The sequence below is a fragment of the Tenrec ecaudatus genome, chromosome 17, assembly GCF_050624435.1.
Source record: "Tenrec ecaudatus isolate mTenEca1 chromosome 17, mTenEca1.hap1, whole genome shotgun sequence".
In the NCBI taxonomy this organism is placed as follows: Eukaryota; Metazoa; Chordata; class Mammalia; order Afrosoricida; family Tenrecidae; genus Tenrec; species Tenrec ecaudatus.
Window position 1 is genome coordinate 85,887,052 of NC_134546.1, and position 19,807 is coordinate 85,906,858.

Below are 19,807 nucleotides of genomic sequence, written 5' to 3' on the forward strand. Positions count from 1 at the left end.
TAGTAGCCAGCAGGGAATAAGCGAGTCTTAAGGGTATAATAAGAGGAGACCTGGTGGGTTATGCCTTGGGCTGCTAACAAATGTATAATGGAGAGAAGATTGAAGTTGTCAATGATTTCATCTTTCTTACATCTGCAATAAATGCTCATGGAAGCACTAGTCAAGGGATTAAAAAATCAAGTAAATCTGCATGCAACCTCTTTAAAATATTGAATAGTAATACTTTGACAACTACAGCATGCCTGATCCAAAGCACGGTACTTTCAATTGCCATATATATATATATATATATATATATATATATATATATATATATATATATATATATATATATATATATATATATATATATATAAAATGAAAGTTGGACATTGAATAAAGACCAAAGGGAAAAAAAGTCAATGCTTTTGAATTATGGTGCTGGCAAAGAATACTGAAAGGTTCATGGACTGGCACAAGAGCAACCACATCAGTCTTGGAGCTACAGTCAGCAAGCTCCTTAGAAGTAAAGCTACTGAGGCTTTATTGCCCATACTTTGGACATGTTATCAAGAAAGACAAGCCCTTGAGGGGGAAATACCTTGCTTGCTAAATTATAGAGGCAACAAAAAGGAAGAAGATCCTTGACAAAATGGATTGACAAAGTGTCTACAACAATGGAATCAAACATAAGAACCAATATGAGGACTGGGCAGGACTGGGTTTTCTGCTCTGCATAGGGTTGCTCTGAGCTGTAAATGACTCAACAGGACCTGATGAAATCTGTTATAACCGCCTCCATGGCTAAATCTGTTATGAACTGTGGTAGTTACATCTGCGCCAAGAAGACATTCCTGGCTAGGGGTGAAGTTATGCCTGTCAATCAGGTCACAGTCTGATGCTGTCCCCTTGGGGGCATGGCCTTCTCATAAGTAGGACCTTCCCTCCCACTTCACTCCCCTTCTTGCTGACCTGAGAGCTGCCATAGTTCTGCCATGTTTTCACTGACCTTTTTTCCATAGACTCTGCACCCATCAACTTATGAGCTCATCTACCTGAATTCTGCATCATTGATGTGGCTGCATGAGTCTGAATGAGTTACAGACTAATATTGGATTTATGGAATCATTGGACTGGGCTGGGCTGCTTTCTTGATATATAATTACTTCTTTATACAAAGCTTTTTCCTATATATACATGAGTGTCACTGAATTTGTGTGTCTAGCTACTCTGACCTACCATATGAATAATCAATTAATTTAAAGGGAGATTCCATAGGAGATTCAATATGATGGAGTAGTTGGGGTCTTTGTGAAAACTCTCTTCAGGAATTTTGGAAAAAAAGCACACATTTCAAGTGCACATGGCTCATTTTGAAAACAGACAATTTCTGTTACACAAATTGAGCTTGAGTAAATTCAAGCACATAGAGATCACCCAGCTGTCCCTCTCAGCTCACCATGCCATAAAGCTGAAAATCAACAAAAGGAAGACCAGAAAAACAAAGGAAACAGCTAGAGAATGAATAACCATCTTCTCTGACATGAATGGGTATGGGCCCAAATTAGGACGTTTCTAGAAATTAATGAGAATGAGAATACAATGTACCAAAACCTATGGGCTACAGCAAAAGCAATGATCAGAGGAAATTTGATAGCAATAAATGCATATATGAAAAAGGAAGTGAGACTTATGACTGATACACTATCATACAACTTCTTGCAACTCAAACAGAGTCAATAGAACAACCCCTCTAATAGCCAAAGAAAAGAAATAATAAAAATCAGGGAAGAGTTAAACAAGCAAGAAGACAAAGAACAATTAAAAATTGGTACAGCATAAAGATGGCTCTTTGAAAGGATCAACGGAATCAACAGACTGATGGCAAACCTAACCAAGAAAAAGGAGAAAATATCAACAGCCAAGGTGAGGGATGAAACAGGTGAAATCACAACAACCCCCAATGAGATTAACATGATAATCACAAAGCACTATGAAAGTCTGTATTCTAATGAATTCAACACTGTGGAAGACATAGACAAATACTTGTAAAACAATCCTTCCACTGGTCCTGAGGGGTTCATCTGTCCTGGATTCCCTGTATTTCCAGTTCCTATCTGTGCCAGTGTATATCCTCCGGTCTAGCCTGATCTGTAAGGTAGAAGTGGTGAGAGTGGCAATATCAGAAGGGTGAATGGAAGGTGAGAGAGAAAGGGGGAATAGATTACAAAGTCTACATATAACCTCCTCTCTGGGAGACAGACAGTGGAGAAGCGGGTGAGGGGAGATGTCAGATGGTGTAAGATATGACAAAATAATAATAATTTAGAAATTATCAAGGGTTCAAGGGGAGGAGGAGTGAGAGTAGAGGGGAACCACGAGGAGCTAATACCAAGAACTCAAATAGAAAGCAGGTGTTTTGAGAATGATGATGGCAATAGGTGTACAGGTGTGCTTGATACAATTGATGTATGTATGGATTATGCTAACAGTTGTATGAGCCCCTAATAAGATGATAATAATAATAAAATTCCCTCCATAGATTATCCCAGATAGTGGTCAAGAACCTCAATAGACCCATAGCAAAAGAAGAAATAGATATGGTTATCAAGAAACTAACAACATAAAAAGTTCTTGGTCCAGATGCCTTCGCAGAATTCTACCAAGCATTCAGGGAAGATCTGACATCAATCCTCCACAAATTATTCCAGAACATAGGAAAATACAGCAAACTCCCAAACTCATTCTAGGAAGCCAGTATAATTTTGATACTGAAAAGGGCAAGGGTCCCACAGGAATAGAGAACTACAGACTGATATCTCTAATGAACATAGATGCAAAAATCCTTAATAAAGTATTGGCAATAGAATACAAAAGTATATAAAAACATATCATCCATTATGTTCAGGTGGGATTAATTCCAGGAATGCAGGGATGGTTCAACAATTGAAAGCCCATTAATATTATCCACCATAGTGATAAGAATAAAGGATAAGAATCACATGATAATATCGATAGACACAGAAAAAGAATTTCATAACACCCAGCAGCCATTGCTAATTAAGACTCTTAAAAAGATAGGAATGAAAGGAAAATTCCTCAAGTTAATATAAGCTATTAAAAAAGCCAATAGCCAACATCATAGTCAATGGAGAAAAGATGAAAACAAATACACTGAAAAGGAGGACCAGACAAGGATGCCCTGTGTCCCCAATTCTTTTCAACATCATTCTGGAGGTCTTAGATAACAACAAACAGCAGTGGAAGGACATTAAACGTATCTGTCTGGGAGAGGAGGAGGTTAAACTATCAGACGACATTTGCAGACGACATGATTTGCAGATGACATGATTCCATACATTGAAAATTCCAAAAGCTCCACAAGAGGAGTACTGGCAATGGTAGAGGAATAGTGGTAGAGAATGGCAGGATACAAGATCAACAAACAGAAGTCTATTGGTTTGCTATGTACATTGGAGAAGATCACAGAAGAGGAGATCAAGAAGGAAGTATCCTTCACAACAGTCAAAAACAAACTGAAATATCTAGGGATACACACACACACACACACACACACACACACACGAATAACTACAGAACCCTACTACAGGAAACCAAAAGTGATCTCCACAAATGGAAGAATATACCAGGCTCATGGATTGGAAGCCTCAATACAGTAAAGATGTCAATCTTACCCAAGGCACTATATAAGTTTACCACTATCCCAATACAAATACCAACAACCTTCTGCAGATATTTGGAAAAACTGACCACCAATTTCATATGGAGAAGGAAGAAGTCAAGAATTAGCAGAGAACTCCTTAAAAAGAAGGACAAAGTCAGAGGGATCACCTTAAATTGATTTAAAAACTTTACTATACAGACACAGGAGTCAAAACAGCATGGTACTGAATAATGACAGATCATCATACCAATGGAAAAGAACAGAAAACTCATAAATAAAACCATCAGCATATAGGCAACTGATCTCCCACAAGGGCCCAAAAAGCATCAAGGAGGGGTTGGATGCCCTCTTTAACAAGTGGTGCTGAAAATTATGGATATCCACCTATAGAAAAAGGAAACAAGACCCTTACTTCACCCTATGCACCAGAACAAACTCAAGGTGGATCACAGGCCTAGAAGTAAACCCCCAAACTATCAGGACCATCAACAACGGAATAGGGACAAATCTAAGAACCTTGGTGCAGAGAATGCATAGGTTCACTGTAACAGAGAAGGGAACACACACAGATGAAGCTGAAATCAACAAATGGGATAAACTAAGGATAAAATACCTGAGTGTGTTGAAAGACTTCACCAAAAGAGTAACAAGAGAACCCACAGACTGGTAGAGGAGTTTTCGCAATGACACAACAGACAAAGGGCTTGTTACTAAAATCTACAATACCCTCCTAGCCTGCAGAAAAAAGAAAACAGTTAACCCCCTGAGGAAGTGAACAAAAAATCTGAAATTTCTCTAGGGAGGAGACCCATATGGCCAGTAAACATATGAGAACATGCTCCTGTTCATTAGCACCAGAGAAATGCAAGTTAAAATAATTATGACATACCATCTAACACCCTAGAGGATAGCCCAAATAAAAAATGAGAGAGCAACAAATGCTGGAGAGGATGTGGTGAGATAGGAACTCTCCACTACTGGTGGTAGTGTAGACACATGTACAGCCACTGTGGAAAGCAATCTGGTGATACTTAAAGCAAATGGAAATTGAGTTACAACCCAGCAATCCCTCTATTGGGCATATACACAGAAGAGGCAAAATATGGATGATGACCAATCATCTGCACTCAATGATTATTTTGGTGCAATTCACAATTGCAAAGAATTGAAAACAACCTAAATTTCCATCAGTAGATGAGTGGATTAGAAAACTCTGTCCCCTACACACATGGAGTACCATGCATTACTAAAAAGCACTGATGATCACATGAAGCCCATCATCTCATGGGAGTAGTTTGAGGAAATTATGCTAAGTGAAATTAGGCAATCACAACTCATGTAAGTATAATCCACTCATGTAAGTATAATCAGCACAGTAGGTTTAAAAAACAGTCACTTGCCAGAGACGGAAGAAGATGGTGTCTAGTTAGATTCACCCGCCTGGAGCTCCTGCTGCCAGACCAGAAAATTGGGAGGTAAGAGGAAGGAGACTGTGAGGCAAAGTCCTGAAATTAGAATCAGGGTACTAGGGTCTGTCCTGAAACCCAGTTTTTTTTTATTTCCACTCACAATGCAAACCAAGAACACACGAAATAGTTTTAGGCTCAGCGTGCTGGGTTCGTGGGCTCCAGCTGAGCAAGTAGCGATTTCCCCAGGCTGGCGCCTTAAAGGGGATATAATCCCAGACACGAGGAGAACCTCTGAAAGCTAGTCACGAGACCCCACACCAGTGCTCCTTGTACTGTTAGCTGCCTTGAGCCCATAGCCTTGAGATCAAGTCTGCAGGTAATAATAGATTTGGAGCAATTGAAAAAGAAGTAAGGAAATTTATCTGAGTCAGGTCATGGTGTGGCAGAAAATAAGTTATTGGTCATAGTCCAGGGGTTGAATTCAGTTCTAGTTGGCCGAGAAGAAAACAACCTCTCTGAGAAGCTGGATCTCTTCCCCTGGGGGTTAGCATAATAGCCCCCAAATGAGGGCACTCCATAAGTCCATTGTATAAAAATGAGAAAAAATATTTTCTCGGTAAAACCTCCAAATCCCAGGCTCATTGTTTAACTCCAAGGCAACTGGTAGAACCAGTCCTTTAACATACATTAGCTACATTAGCATATTAATGAACCCTTGCTAAAGAAGGCCAGAAGTTAGCTACAGAGCCTCACTCAACATCACTGTGGGAACCGCTGCCTGGCCTCTGCTGTGATCTTGCCTTTGAGGGTAATTCCACCCAGCATCTGAGAGACCCTGCACCAAGCGGGCACACCACCCCTCTACCTTGAAGCAGGGTTGGAACTTCTTCAGCCCCACAGTCAGTCGATCAAGCCTCAGTTATCTCCTTACTTACTACTCTTTCTTTTATCTCTTTATTCTCTTGCCCTTCTGTCTTTCCCACTGCAGTTGGTCTCAATGGGCTCAGTTTTGTTTTGTTTTGTTTTTCTTCTTTTTCCTTTTCTCTCCCTCTCTTTCCTTTCATACACCACTGCTGGCTTCTAGCCACTACCCTCTACCTAGGGCAACTCAACCCAAATAGCAGGAGGAACTCCAGGCTGCCCTCTGTAGAAGTGCTTCCCACTATGCCAGGCAGCTGTGACAGTCTTTGACAGTGCTCTGAGCTGCTGAGGGGACCTCAGTCTGGCCTCCAAGGTGATCTTGCCAACTAGGGAAATTCCACCCAGCACCACTGAGACCCTGTAATAAAAGGGCACACCACCTGTCACCTTGGGGCAGGGTTTAAACCCCTCCAGCCCCATGTTCAGGCGATCAGGGATCAATTATCTCTTTACTCTTTATCTTAGCGAACACAGTTGTGTTTCTCCCCCTTCTTTCTCTTTCTTTTCTTTTTCGTTCTTTCTTCTCTCCCTTTTTTCCTCTTCTTTCTTTATTCTTCGCAGCCCCCTACCTTTGTCTAGGACAACTCCACCAACCCAGAGGAGAGCTCCAGACGGCCCCCTGTGACAGTGCTGCACACAACATAAGGCCATGATACACACGGCACAGCATGGGGTTCAGCTATTTCTTTACCTATTTTTTCTTCTCTCTTTTCTTTCTTTTCTTCTTGTTTCACTTTTTCTTTTTCCCCCTTTTACCATCTCTTCTCTCTTTCCTGGAACAGTCTCAACAGATTCAGTTTTCCTTTTCTGTTCTTTTTTGACAATTTTTATTTTGCTCTGTCTTTTATTGTGTGTTGTTTTGTATTTTTGCCCCTGTCTTTCTTTTCTCCTTTCTCTCTTTTTCTTCTCTTCTCCCTTTCTTTTCTTTCACTTTCACAAGCCACTACCAGCCTCCAGGCAACCACCCTCCACCTAGGGCAACTCTGATGATACAGTTGGGGGAGATCCCGCCCGCACTTGTTGACTTCACACACAGCTGGGGAAATCACACCCCTCCTCCACCATACTCCAAGTGGCTGGGGTATCTCCCCTTCAAACTGCTGGTAGAACTCCAGCCTACACCCCGAGACCTTACTGGGGGAACCTTACTGCCCACCGTAGGTGGTGCTCCATGATGCTACAAAAACATCTGCTCAACCTCCACGGTGATCTCTCTGAGTAGGGTAGTTCCGCCTGCCATTTGCTGTGCTCTACACCAAGGAAGGTACACCCAAACACCCTCTGTAGCACTCCAGTTGAAGAGGGAAACACCACATGCCTCCCGAAGCACTCCAAGCACCATGAGACAAACCAATATGGCTCACTGTGAGATCAGCCAGTGAAATTCCACCCTCGTGGTCCCACAATCACCCAACCAGTGTCCTGTGAGAGGACTATCCAACTCACATTCCAATTAACAGAATAGTGGTCGGCTAGGGTAAGAGTGAAACCAGAGGAAGATGCAGTGATAGCTTACCCGCCCCCCACCCCCACCCCCTCCAGTGCAGCTACCTGCAGGTAGTTCATAGAAGCACTCATATGAGTCCTTCAAGAGAGAGCCCAGTGCCCTTCGACTCTGGAACATGGTGCTGGGCTCCTCTACAAAAACAGGCAAAGAGCAACCAGCCCCAATAGCCTCAAAGAAAAATCAGGAGAAACAGAAAGCAATGCTGGAGGAAGTCATGAACTTTACAATGTGCACAGTCAAAGCAGATATTGACCTGTCACAGAAAGACATTTTCAGAATGCTGCTTAGGATTATCCTATACAGGATAAGAGGGAAGCAATGCAGAAAAAGATTGAAATGATAAAGGAGATAAAGGCAACACAGCAAAGGGAAATACAAGTCCGAAGGGATGAAATAACAAAATACAATAGCAAATTAACAGACATTTCCAACAAACATGAGAAGGCAGAGAATCGCACCAGTGACCAAGAGGATCACCAAGCAGACCTCAACAAATGGGACAAGCAATCAAGTAAGACAATTAGAGAAACTGAAAAAAACCTGAGAGCCATGTCTAATGTAAAGAATAGGAACAATATTAAAATAATTGGACTACTGGAACAAGACACAACAAAGAAGACAACAGCAAAAATGCTGAGGGAATTCTTGGAGGAAAACTTCCCCAGCTTAATAAATGAAAATTAGGCAACAATTAAGGAGGCTGAAAGAACATCAGCCAGACTGAATCCTAAGAAAAAGGCCCGAAGAATCATAATAGTTAAATTGTCCAACTGTTAGGAAAAAGAAATCATAACAGTAGCTAGGGAAAAACAGTCACTTATAAAGATACCCAAATAAGAATATGTTCAGACCTATCAGTGGACACGATGAAGAAGAGGAGGGAATGGAATAACATATTCCAAAAATTGAAGGAAAATAATGCAAACCCAAGAATACTATACCTGGCCAAATTATCTATTAAGCTATATGGAGAAGTAAGAGTCTTCACAGACAAGGACCTGATGGAAGTTTCACAGAGGCAGAAATCCGAATGGCCAATATACATATGGGAAAATATTCCTGATCATTAGTCATAAGAGAAATGCAAATTAAAACAACTATGAGATACCACCTAAAACCCTCATAGATAGCCCACTTCAAAATGTCAGAAAGTAGCAAGTGTTGGAGGGACTGTGGTGAGATAGGAACTCTCATCCACTGCTGGTGGACCTATAGGTATGTATACCACTATGGAAATCGATTTGGTGATATCTAAAACAGCTGACAATTGATCAACCACATAACCCAGCAATCCCCCTACTGGGCATATACCCAGAAGAGGCAAGAAACAAACCAAGGCTAGACATCTGTGCTTCAATGTCCACTGTGGCACAGTTCACAATTTCAAGAGCTGGAAACAACCCAAATTCCATCAACACATGAATGGATTAAAAAACTGTGGTACACAAATACAATGGAGTACTACGCATCCCTAAAAAGCAGCAATGAATGCATGAAGCACATTAGCACATGGGAAGAACTGGAGGAAATCATGCTAAGTGAAGTAAGTCAAACACAAAAAGACAAGTACAAAATGAGTCCACTGAGGTAAGGTTTAAAAAAAAAAACGGGCTACAGGAGAAAAGCTACTATATACAAACATCCCTGGGGTGAGGTCCAGCAACTAAGGCAGGAGCCAAACCCAACCCAGAGATACATACGGCAGCAAACTAAATAAGAGTGGGGAAGAAAGAGGGAAATAAAAGGAAAAAAGACATGGGAAGTAGGAGGAGCCAGACACTAATTCACCCAAGGCGAGGGTACTGTTTATATCTCCACAGGAGAAGGAGAGAGAGACCAGGCTTCAATGTGATGCGCCAAGACGTGAGTACAACATACTGGCATGTATCAGAGAACAATAGAGAGGTTATTGCGTCAGCCCCAATCTAACTATGTTGACACTACCCCCTTAGAAGAATGCACTTCAAAGGACAGAACTGGGGCTACAGCTTGGGGGGAGGGGCATGTCAGATTAGAGCACATGGGAGAAACACAAAGGGGTGGAGAGGGAGGAGAGGACATCCTGGCCCACGATGTTCCTGCCCAGAGCAGAGAATGCATAGGGAGGACTCTAGGGCCTGCCCCACCAGGGGCCACGGTGTCCCTCACTGAACCTTAGGGGGCAACACTGGAGACACAGTGCAGGAATAATGCACAGTCTGGCCCCATCATGGTGGGGCAAGGCATTGAGGGCATGCAGCAGAGCAGCAAGGGGAGCAGAGTGATGAAATCCCCGGGGAATACCAAAAATAGACTTGGGAGACAGAGTGTGGCACCCCATAAGACTTGACTGGAAAACATTCATAAAAGCTAACAAACAGATCTTGAGCTAGTTATAGGCTTTACCATTTTTGTCAGTGGCTTTCTTTTTGTTATTGTTCTTTTGTTCTTGCTTTCTGCTGTTATTGTTTTGTTGGCTTTGACTTCCTTTGCTGTTTTGTTTGACTTTGCCTGGTTTTTGCACTTATTAATGTATCTGTATGTCTATCCAGATAAGATAGGTGGGATAAACAATTTAGAGATGAAAAGAACAGGACCAATGGTTCCTGGGAGATACGTGAAAAGGGGAGGTGAGAGAAAGGAAGGGTGGGGAGGACCAACTTATGGACAAGGGAACAACAAGTGACCTAAAATCAATGGAAGGAAGGTCATAGGATGCCCAGTGCGGCTAAATCAAGGGCATGCAGAGTGAGGAATTACTAAACTCGAATGAAGTCTGAACATGATGGTAGGATGAAGGAAGTAAAAAGGAAACAGAGAAAAGAACCAGGAGGCCTAAATACAGGCATGTACATATGTAAATATATATATATATATATAATATATATAATGAGAGTGGAACAGAACTATGTACTCATATCTATATGTTAGGAATTAATTTTTCAGGTGGACATTAGGCCTCAACTCAAGTACTCCCTTTACACAAGAACACTTTGTTCTAACAATCAGGCATTCTGTGATGCTCACCTTCCCGACACGATCGCTGAAGACAAAATGGGTGCATAAGCAAATGTAGTGAAGAAAGCTAAGGGTGTCCGGCTATCAAAATATATAGAATCTAGGGTCTTAAAGGCTTGAAGATAAACAAGCAGCCATCTAGCTCAGAAGCAAGAAAGCCCACATGGAAGAAGCACACTAGTCTGTGTGATCACAAGGTGTCGATAACATCATGTATCGGACATCTAAGACCCAGAATAAAATCATACCCAATGCGAATGGGGGATGGCATGGAGTGTCAACCCAATTCCCAGCTGTAGACAATTGGACATCCCCTCACAGAAGGGTCACAGGGAAGATATGAGCCAGTCAGGGTGCAGTATAACACCAATGAAACACACAACTTTCCTCTAGATCTTTGGTGCTTCCTTCACCCCACTATCATGACCTCAATTTTACCTTACAAATCAGATTAGACCAGAACATGCACACTGCTACAGATAAAAGCCTGCAACACATGGAATCCAGGATAGATAAACCCCTCAGGGTCAACAAGGAGAGTAGAGATACCAGGAGGATTAGGGAAGGGTGGGGGGAGAAAGGGAGAATTGATCACAGGATCAGTCTAGTGGCCACTCCCAGTGGGATGACTAATGTAAAAGTGGGTGAGGGGTGATGGGGTATTATGTAAGATATGGGAGGGAGGGTGGGGGAGGGGAAAGAAACGGGAAGATGTCAGAGGTTCAAGTAGGAAGAGAATGTTTGAAAATGATAATGGTGGCATATGTGCAAATGTGCTTGACACATTGGAGGAATGTATGGATTGTGATAAGATATGTAAGAGCCCCCAATAACAGTATTTTTTAAAAGTCACTTATCTCACACTATATGGGTTGAGATACAGGCAGCCAAGCAGGGAACAGGCCAAATTCAAGGATGCACATGTCATTCCAATACAGAGAAGGGGAAAGGCGTGGTGGGCAGGGGGAGGGAAAGAAGGGGGGGGGAAATGAGTGAGACAATGGCACTGGGGGAGAAGGGCACTGATCCACACAGGGGAAGGACATTGTTTACGTCTCCACAGAAATGGGAGTGTGTCATCCCACCACAGCGCTTCAAACCTTGAGGTCAAAGAAACCACATGGAGCAACTCATGAACAGAGAGGTCTACAGGGCCGGCTCCAATCAGAACCAAACTGACACCCCTCCCCTCCCCCACTGGAAGTATGTGCTATATAGGATGACACTAAACCTACTGGTTGGGGAGAGAAGGGAAAAGAGAGAGGGACTAGACCCCATACTGGCACATCAAGCCATGAGGATGATGACAATGGCTCGAGACATGATATCCCCTCTTTGGAGCATACTTGAACAGAGGACAATACTGGGGAAACGTGATGGGGAGTGAGTCCAGTCTGCCCATTCCCACAATGGGAAAAATCAAGAAGGGAGCACAACAGATCAGCAATGGGAGCAAAGTCAAGCCACAAAACCCCTGAGGAGCCCCCCAAATATACTTCAGGCTAGGAGGGGCAGTTCCAGGACACCTCCCCCCCACCAGGACTGGTGGCTAGATAGTCATAAAGATCAGCAGATAAACCTGGAATTATGTATGCTTTTTCGGGATATTTTTAATTCATTTTTCTCTTTTTATTCAATCTTGGTCTCTTTTTTGTTTAGTCTCTATTTTTGTTGGTTTTGTCTACCTATATATGATAGGCATGGGAAGCAAGTCTGAGGAGAAAGCAATGGGACTGACATTTCTGGATGGACTTGGAGTGAGGAGGAAGTGGGGTAAAGGAACAGTGAATAAACAAAACCATATACAGGGGAACAACTAGGGAATTAAAAGCAACAACAAGGATGACGTAGAGATCACAGTGGTGTTCGAGCAACAGCAATCTAACTGAGAGAAATTACTAAGATGCAGAAGGGTGAGCTTGATGGTGGGGCAGAGGGAAGGTAAAAAGAAGCAGAGGAAAGATCTAGGAAGCAACACTATGAATAGAGGTCTAAACATAGGTGTACACTTATGTAAATATATTAATTTATAAAAATAGAGTTATTTACCTATGTTTTTATATTTTTATGGAAATACACCAAGGAAGTGGACAGACTTTGGCCCTCTGCTCAAGCCCTCCCTCAACACAAGAACACTTTGTTCTAACAACCTGGCATTCTGTGATGCTCACCTTCCCAGCACGATCACCAGCCTGTGCAATCATTAGGTGTAGACAGAATCAGGTAACAAGCACCAAAAACCCAAGACAAACAAACCCATATTGTTGAGAAGAAGGGGACTGGGAGCAGAAACCCCAACCCATCAGTAGACAATAGGACATCCCCTCACAGAAGGGTCATGAGGAAGGGATGAGTCAACAATGGCACAGTATAGCACAGAGGAAACACACAATATTCCTCTGGTTCTTTGAGGTTTCCTCACCCTCCTCTATCATGATCCCAGTCCTGCCTTTCATTTCTGGCTAGACTGGAGCATGTACACTGGTAAAGATAAGAGCTCAAGACACATGGAATCCAGGTCATATAAACCCCTCAGGAACAGAAATGGGAGTAGCAATATCAGGGGGGTGGGCGAGGAAGGTGGAGCTGATTGCAATGATAGACGCATATGCCTCCCACTCCAGGGGGATGAACAACAGACATAGGTGAAGGGAGACAGTGGTCAGTGTAAGATATGAAAGTAATCATTTATAATTTATCAAGGGGTCACGAGGCATGGGGGGTACCAAAAAGAGGAGTTGATACCAAGGACTCAAATAGAAAGTAAATGTTTAGAAAACGATGGTGGCAACATATGTACAAAAATGTTTGACACAATTGATGTATGGAATGTTATAAGAGCTGTTAGAGTGCCCAATAAAATGATTAAATTGGGTAAAATTAAAAAATAAAATAGTTATGCATGTGTTTCTTTGAAAAAATAATACAGCATGATCAAGTGGGATTCATATCAGGTATGCAAGGCAGTTTAACGTTAGAAAAACAATCATTATATTCAACCACATACATAAAGGAGAAGAACCATATGATTATACCAATCAATGCTTAAAAGGCATTTGATAAAGTTCAACATCCATTCTTTAATGAAAGCATTCAATAAAATAGGAATAGAAGGAAATATTTTTTAACACAATAAAGGTCATATATGTGGAAAACAATGGCCAGCAACTTACTTAATGGAGAGAAATGGAAAACATCCCCCTCTTCAAATGGGAGCCAGACAGGGTTTCCCTTTATCACCATTCACTTAACATAGTCATGGGGATGGCTAGCCAGAGCTACAAGACAGCAAAAAGATACTAAAGCCATCCCTATTGGCCCAGAAGAAACAAACCTCTTTTTGCAGGTGATATAATCTCATATATAAAACCCCCCAAAGATTCCATTTTTAAAATGCTTGGATGAATTGAAAACTTTGGCCACATAGAAGTGTGTAAGGTTAAGACACGGAATCAATTGGAATGGGATCAGAGCTTAAATTGAGAACATCTGGTTTGCATAAGCTTTTGAATGACAGTCAACGCAACTCAAGTCACTGCCATCCACTAGATTTCTACTCATAATGACCCTGTAGGATTTCCCTGTGAGTTTTCATGACTCTAAAATTTCCCCATAACATTCCCTGTAGAGTGCCCCATCTTTTTCCTGCAGAGCACCTAGTAGTTTTGAACTACTGACCTTGCAGTTAGCAGTCCCGCTCATAATCAAAATGCTCCCAGAGCTTATGGATGACAGTGGAAACCCCAAATCCATTTACAGGGACCAATTTACATGGAGTCAGCCTCTAGCGAATTCCCTGTGACCATATTCAGGAATAGGAATAGTTTTGTTATTAGACAGGGAGCATTGTACAGTAGCTGAGGCCGATACAATTATGTTATCATTTATTCTCCCTTTTGACCCATGTTAAAGTTGTTTCAAGAGGCCCTGGTGGTAGCAGTTACACACTGAGTGGTTCCCTGGGAGGTCAGCAGTTCCAAACCACCAGCAATTCCAAGGGTGAAAGATAAGGCTTTCCACCTTGCAGACTTAGAAACCTACAGTGGCAGTTCTAACCTGCCCTATAGAGGCACTGTGAGTCAGAATTGACTCGATGGCAGTGAGTTTCATTTTCATTTTACAGTTTCAGTTTTTAACGTTTTCTGCTTTCTTTTTTATTGAGGTTTTTCTGTTTTGTTTAGTCATTTATGTTGGTTATTTGTTTGCTTCCTGCTTGTGTTTTGTCTCATTTTCTGTTTATGAAATTCAGGATAGGTAGATCTCCAGAGACACTAAATGGATTTATAGTTGCCTAGGTGCATGGGAGGGGATGATAGAGGGAAATAGGGAGAAACAACAATACGTATGAGAACAAAATATTCTGAAATTTATTGTGATGAAGATTTCACAAGTCTCCATGTGATTGGACAATTAACTTGTATGATATGTGAAGCATATGCCAGTAAAACTATTTTTAAGAAATAAATTGCATTTTTATGTATTAAAGATGACACTGAAAAGAAAATTAAAACAACAATATAATTTATAAGAACTACCCAAAAGATAAAATATCTAGGAATAAATCTTATCAGCAAAATAAGGCTTATACAAATAAAACAATAAAACACCTCTACAACTAAAAGAGATTTACACACATGGGGACAATGTTCTATGCTCCTGGACAGGAAGACTAAATATAATGAAAATGTCAAATTATCAAAAGCATGTTATTGAATACAATTCTGATTCAAATCCCAGCACAATTCTTAAAAGAAGTGGAAAAAAGAATTACCAATTTTATATGGAAAGTAAAGAAATACAGGATAAATAAAATGCTATTAAAATCACAAATAAAGTAGGAGACATTTCACACCCAGACTTTAAAAACTATTATATAGCTATAATAATCAAAACCATCTGGTATTGGTACAAAAATAAACATGAAGACCAATGGATTAGAATTAAGAACCAATAAATGCAACCATGTACCTACAGACAGCTGATCTTTGACAACAGACTTTAACACATTAAGTGGGGAAGAGATGGCCTTTACAATAAATGGTACTGGAAAAATTTGCATCTCTACCAGCAAGAGAACAAAACTGGACGCAGATCTCACACCATATACAAAGATGAACTCGAGATGCATTAAAGACATATATGTAAACCCTAGAACCATGAAAACTATCAATTAAAAAATAAGGTGAAACGCAAGGCCCTAATACAAAGCATAAATACACTACTGAAATACCCACTCCATGAAAGACAAAATAGAAGACCAGGACCTTCTGTGAATGCAATATTTATGTATATTAAAAGGCTTCATCATAAGAGTAAAAAGAGAAGAACTTGCTGATTGGGAAAAAGATATTTAGCATTGATGTATCAAATAAAGGGTTAATTTTAAAAATTTAAAGAAAACCGCAAAGCCTTAAGAAAAATGCAAATAACCCAATCAAAAATGGGCACAAGGCATGAAGAGAAATTTTAATAAAGGTGACCCCCCAAGCAGTCAGCAATTATATGAAGAAATGTTTGAATTTATTAACCATATACACACAAATAAAAATGAAAGTAGTAATGAGATATCACCTAAACCCAGAAGATAATAAATGCTGGAGAAGATTTGGAAAGATTGGAATGCTCATATATTGCTAATGTGACTGTAGAATTGTACAACCATTATGGAAATCAGTACGGCACAAACGCAAACACAATTACCTTGCGATTCTTCAGTTTCTCTACTGGGGATATGCCCTAAAGAAATAAAGAGTACAACACGAACAGACATATGTACACCTATGTTTATTGCAGAAATTTGCATGACGCAAAAAGATGGGAGCAATCAACAATTCTGATTATTGAGAAATTGATAAACTCTGATACATCCATATGGTGGAATATTATGCATCAATAAAAACAAGGAGGACTCTCTCAAGCATTGCAAGACATGAACAAAACTAGAGGATATTATGCTTAGCAAAGTTGGTCAAATGCAAATATTTCATGGCACCATTCTTACAAGGGAAAACAAAGAAGTAGAGAGGTTTTCAGACCCAAGGATAATACTGTGAAGATTACAGGGAGTCAGGATGGGGGTGAGAGTGGGGCAGGGAAAGGGGAGGAACAGGAAATTAAAGACAGAGAAGAATGATGGGAGGGGGAAGAGGAGAGAAACCCATTTATGGGGTGGGGCTGACGGGACACTAATAGTGATTGGATGAGGATGGGCTGTGCAACTCCACAGAATATATTTTTCTTTAAATGCAAAACTAAATAAAAGATGCCAGTAGCCTTCCATTTACCTCAAGAACCTGGTTTAATTCACCTCTGCTGCCAGAAGCATGGTATCTGACCAGGCAGTCTTGTGTTCATCAGGCACCTGTAACTCCCCAAATCAGTAGAAATTCCCATGGACTTGCCCATCTCTATATGGTTTGTGACATTTGCTTGAGATAGATAAATCTGTCTATATACACATATAAGCGTCACTGGATTTCTGTCTCTAGAGAACCCAGTCTTAGATAACTTTTAAATTAGAAGGCTGCCCTGCTATGGAAATGGTTACTTTATCCCACAAGTTTGCCCAGACTTTAGATACGGATTCCCAGACTAACTAAATTAATTAATGGCTCCTTAATCACAGCAGCATCAAGAACCCAGTCATAAAAAGGAAATAATGTTCCATCCAACTGAAAACTGGCTCATCACTGTGGCAAAATTCTGGCTATTGGAAAAAAATCTATTTAAAAATTTGATAATATTGTATTGTTTGCAAATAAAAAATATTGTATTGTTTGCTTGTGAAGATTTACACAGTTTAGGTTTCCATTTATTAACTTCTTCACAAATTGTTCAGTGGCATTGAGCACATTCTTTGCAAAGACCAGAGGCTTCAGAGCAAAGGAGCGGCAGTCCTAAGACCCCAAAGCATGAGACTATGAAGCAGAGCAGTGGACCGGCTTCCCAGCACATGGAACAAGGCAGAGACCAATGGGCCAAGCGCTAAGAGGCTACCGACCAGATAGACTTGGGTGCTGGCTGAGGAGAGGTGCTGCTAGGAACCAAAGACTGTCTCCTCTGTTTTATGATCCTGACTCGTAATAACTGGTCAACTTTCCTAAGAAACCCCATAATCATAAGTTTTGTCTGACATATGTGCCGTCACTGCAATGAACCCAGCAGAGAAGTAGGAATGCTGGGATGGATGGTTGACGTCAGAGTAGATAAACAAAGGATAGAGAACAGAATCATGCTGGACCTCTAACTTATGGCGAATGGCATTAGGTTGGTGTGGTAAAGTAAAATTTCTTAGTGTGTGGGTTAGGCAGGGTTTTCTAGAAAAATGAAACAGGACACTTATAATCACACACACACGAGGATAGGTTTATATAGTGAGAAGAAATATAACATCTAATTAGTCTGCACAGCAGTACAGAAGGTTCAGTTCAACTTAGTTCCATAGAACAGTTAATATACTGGAAGTCCTTCAACTCACCGGGCCCAAGGTCAAGGAAGCAGACAGCAGAGTCTTCCCTGGAGCAAGGGAAGCAGAGTCTGCCCACAGGCAGCAAGCAGCAGGGTGGGACACTAAACATCACTAGCTTGGGCTTAGTAAAGCAGGCCCAGATGGGATATCGGACACAAGCAATGCAAGGGGACAGAACCCACCAGCCTCAAGCTCAAGCAATGTACACACCAGCACCCTGGTGAAACAGGTCTTGAAGGATCCTCAAGGTCTGATGACATGATCCATGAGTTGACCTAGCCCACAGGTTGAGGCAGAGAACTAGCTACAGCAGCAGCACACATGCTCCAGCATGCTCTGATCACCAGAGAGCAAGAGATGGGGCAGGGTCTGGTTGGGGCTTGCAGAGCCATTTATCTCTTTGTTCTTCAATCAAACTGCGACCTGAGTAATCCCACATGTTCCTATTGGCCAGGTTGGCACAATAAATCTAATTATCACAGTATGGCTCTTTGATCTGTAATCACTTTTGTACTGTATTGTAAATGCAACAGTAGTCTCTTATACCTGTGTTTATAATCCCATTTTCCAAGGAGTTCTCTGTTAAGTTAATGGGCAGAACTAGAGTGGAATATATTCTGAGTTTCCATCTTACTAGAAGGTGTGAAGCAAGTCACAACCCTTTGTTTCCTTGGGGGTAGGAAATGGTGAAAGTCAAAAGCAAGAATCAGAAAACGAACAAGCAACCACCTCCTCCACAGCCATTCTTTGTGCCTAACAAAGCTCTCTCAGAAGCAGGAACAGGGAGTCCTGGGACCATGAAGGAAGACGAGGCACCAGTGGAGCATGCTTGAGCTGCACGCCTGCGTGATGGAGGCCATGCCATGGGAAAGTCAAAGGCCAAGGCCAGGAAACCATGCGACAGAGCAGAGGAGCAACACTGAGACTGTGAGCGTGAGGCAGAGGAGCAGAGGAGCAGGCTGGCTTCCTGGTCTGTGGAGACCAGAGACCAAGGGTTCATGTGACTGGGAGACTGAGGACCAGACAGAGAAACTTGACTACTTACTGGCTGAGGAAAGGGACTGTTGGGGACTAAAGAATACATCCTTCATATTTTCTGATCCTGGCTTGTAGTAACCTGTTCACTTCCCTGACAAACCTCCCATGATGATCACTTTTGTCTGTGAGGACTGCGTGGCGGCCATTGGAATGGGTTATTGAACCTAGCAGAGAGGGCAGTGCTGCCTAAGAAACAACTGGTGTTCAAGTAAGGCAAAAAAGGATAGAAGATGGAGATATGCCTCACCTCTGCCTTTTGGCAATTGGCCTTTGACTGGTGAGAAGTTGAAATCTCCTTGTGAAGTCAAAGGTCAGTTATGGCCCCCATGACATTTTCTCAGCTAGTGTGAAGATGATTTCCTCTTCTTCCTTGTATAGCCAAAAGAGGTTGGATGAAGTCTCTATGATGCTCCCCCTACACACACACACACACACACACACACACACACACACACACACACACTTGTGGCACAGGCAGAGTGCCTTATCTTCCTCGCACATAGAAGCTGGTGGGTTTGAAGTGGAAACCAGTGTAGCCTGGATCTTTATCTCAGAACACTGGCAACATTTCATCTACTTCTCCGAATTACAGTGCCCCACCACTTCTCTGACAATTTGTTGTACAGTGGTGGTTCCTGTGTGGCTGAGATGATGGAAACTATGCCACGAGTATTCCAAATACCAACAGGGTCACCCATGGTGAACAAGTTCCAACATAGCTACCAGAAGAGCAGACTAGGAAAAAGCAACAGGCTACCCATTCCTGAGGGACAGGTCGATGAAAACGTTATGAATAGCAGTGA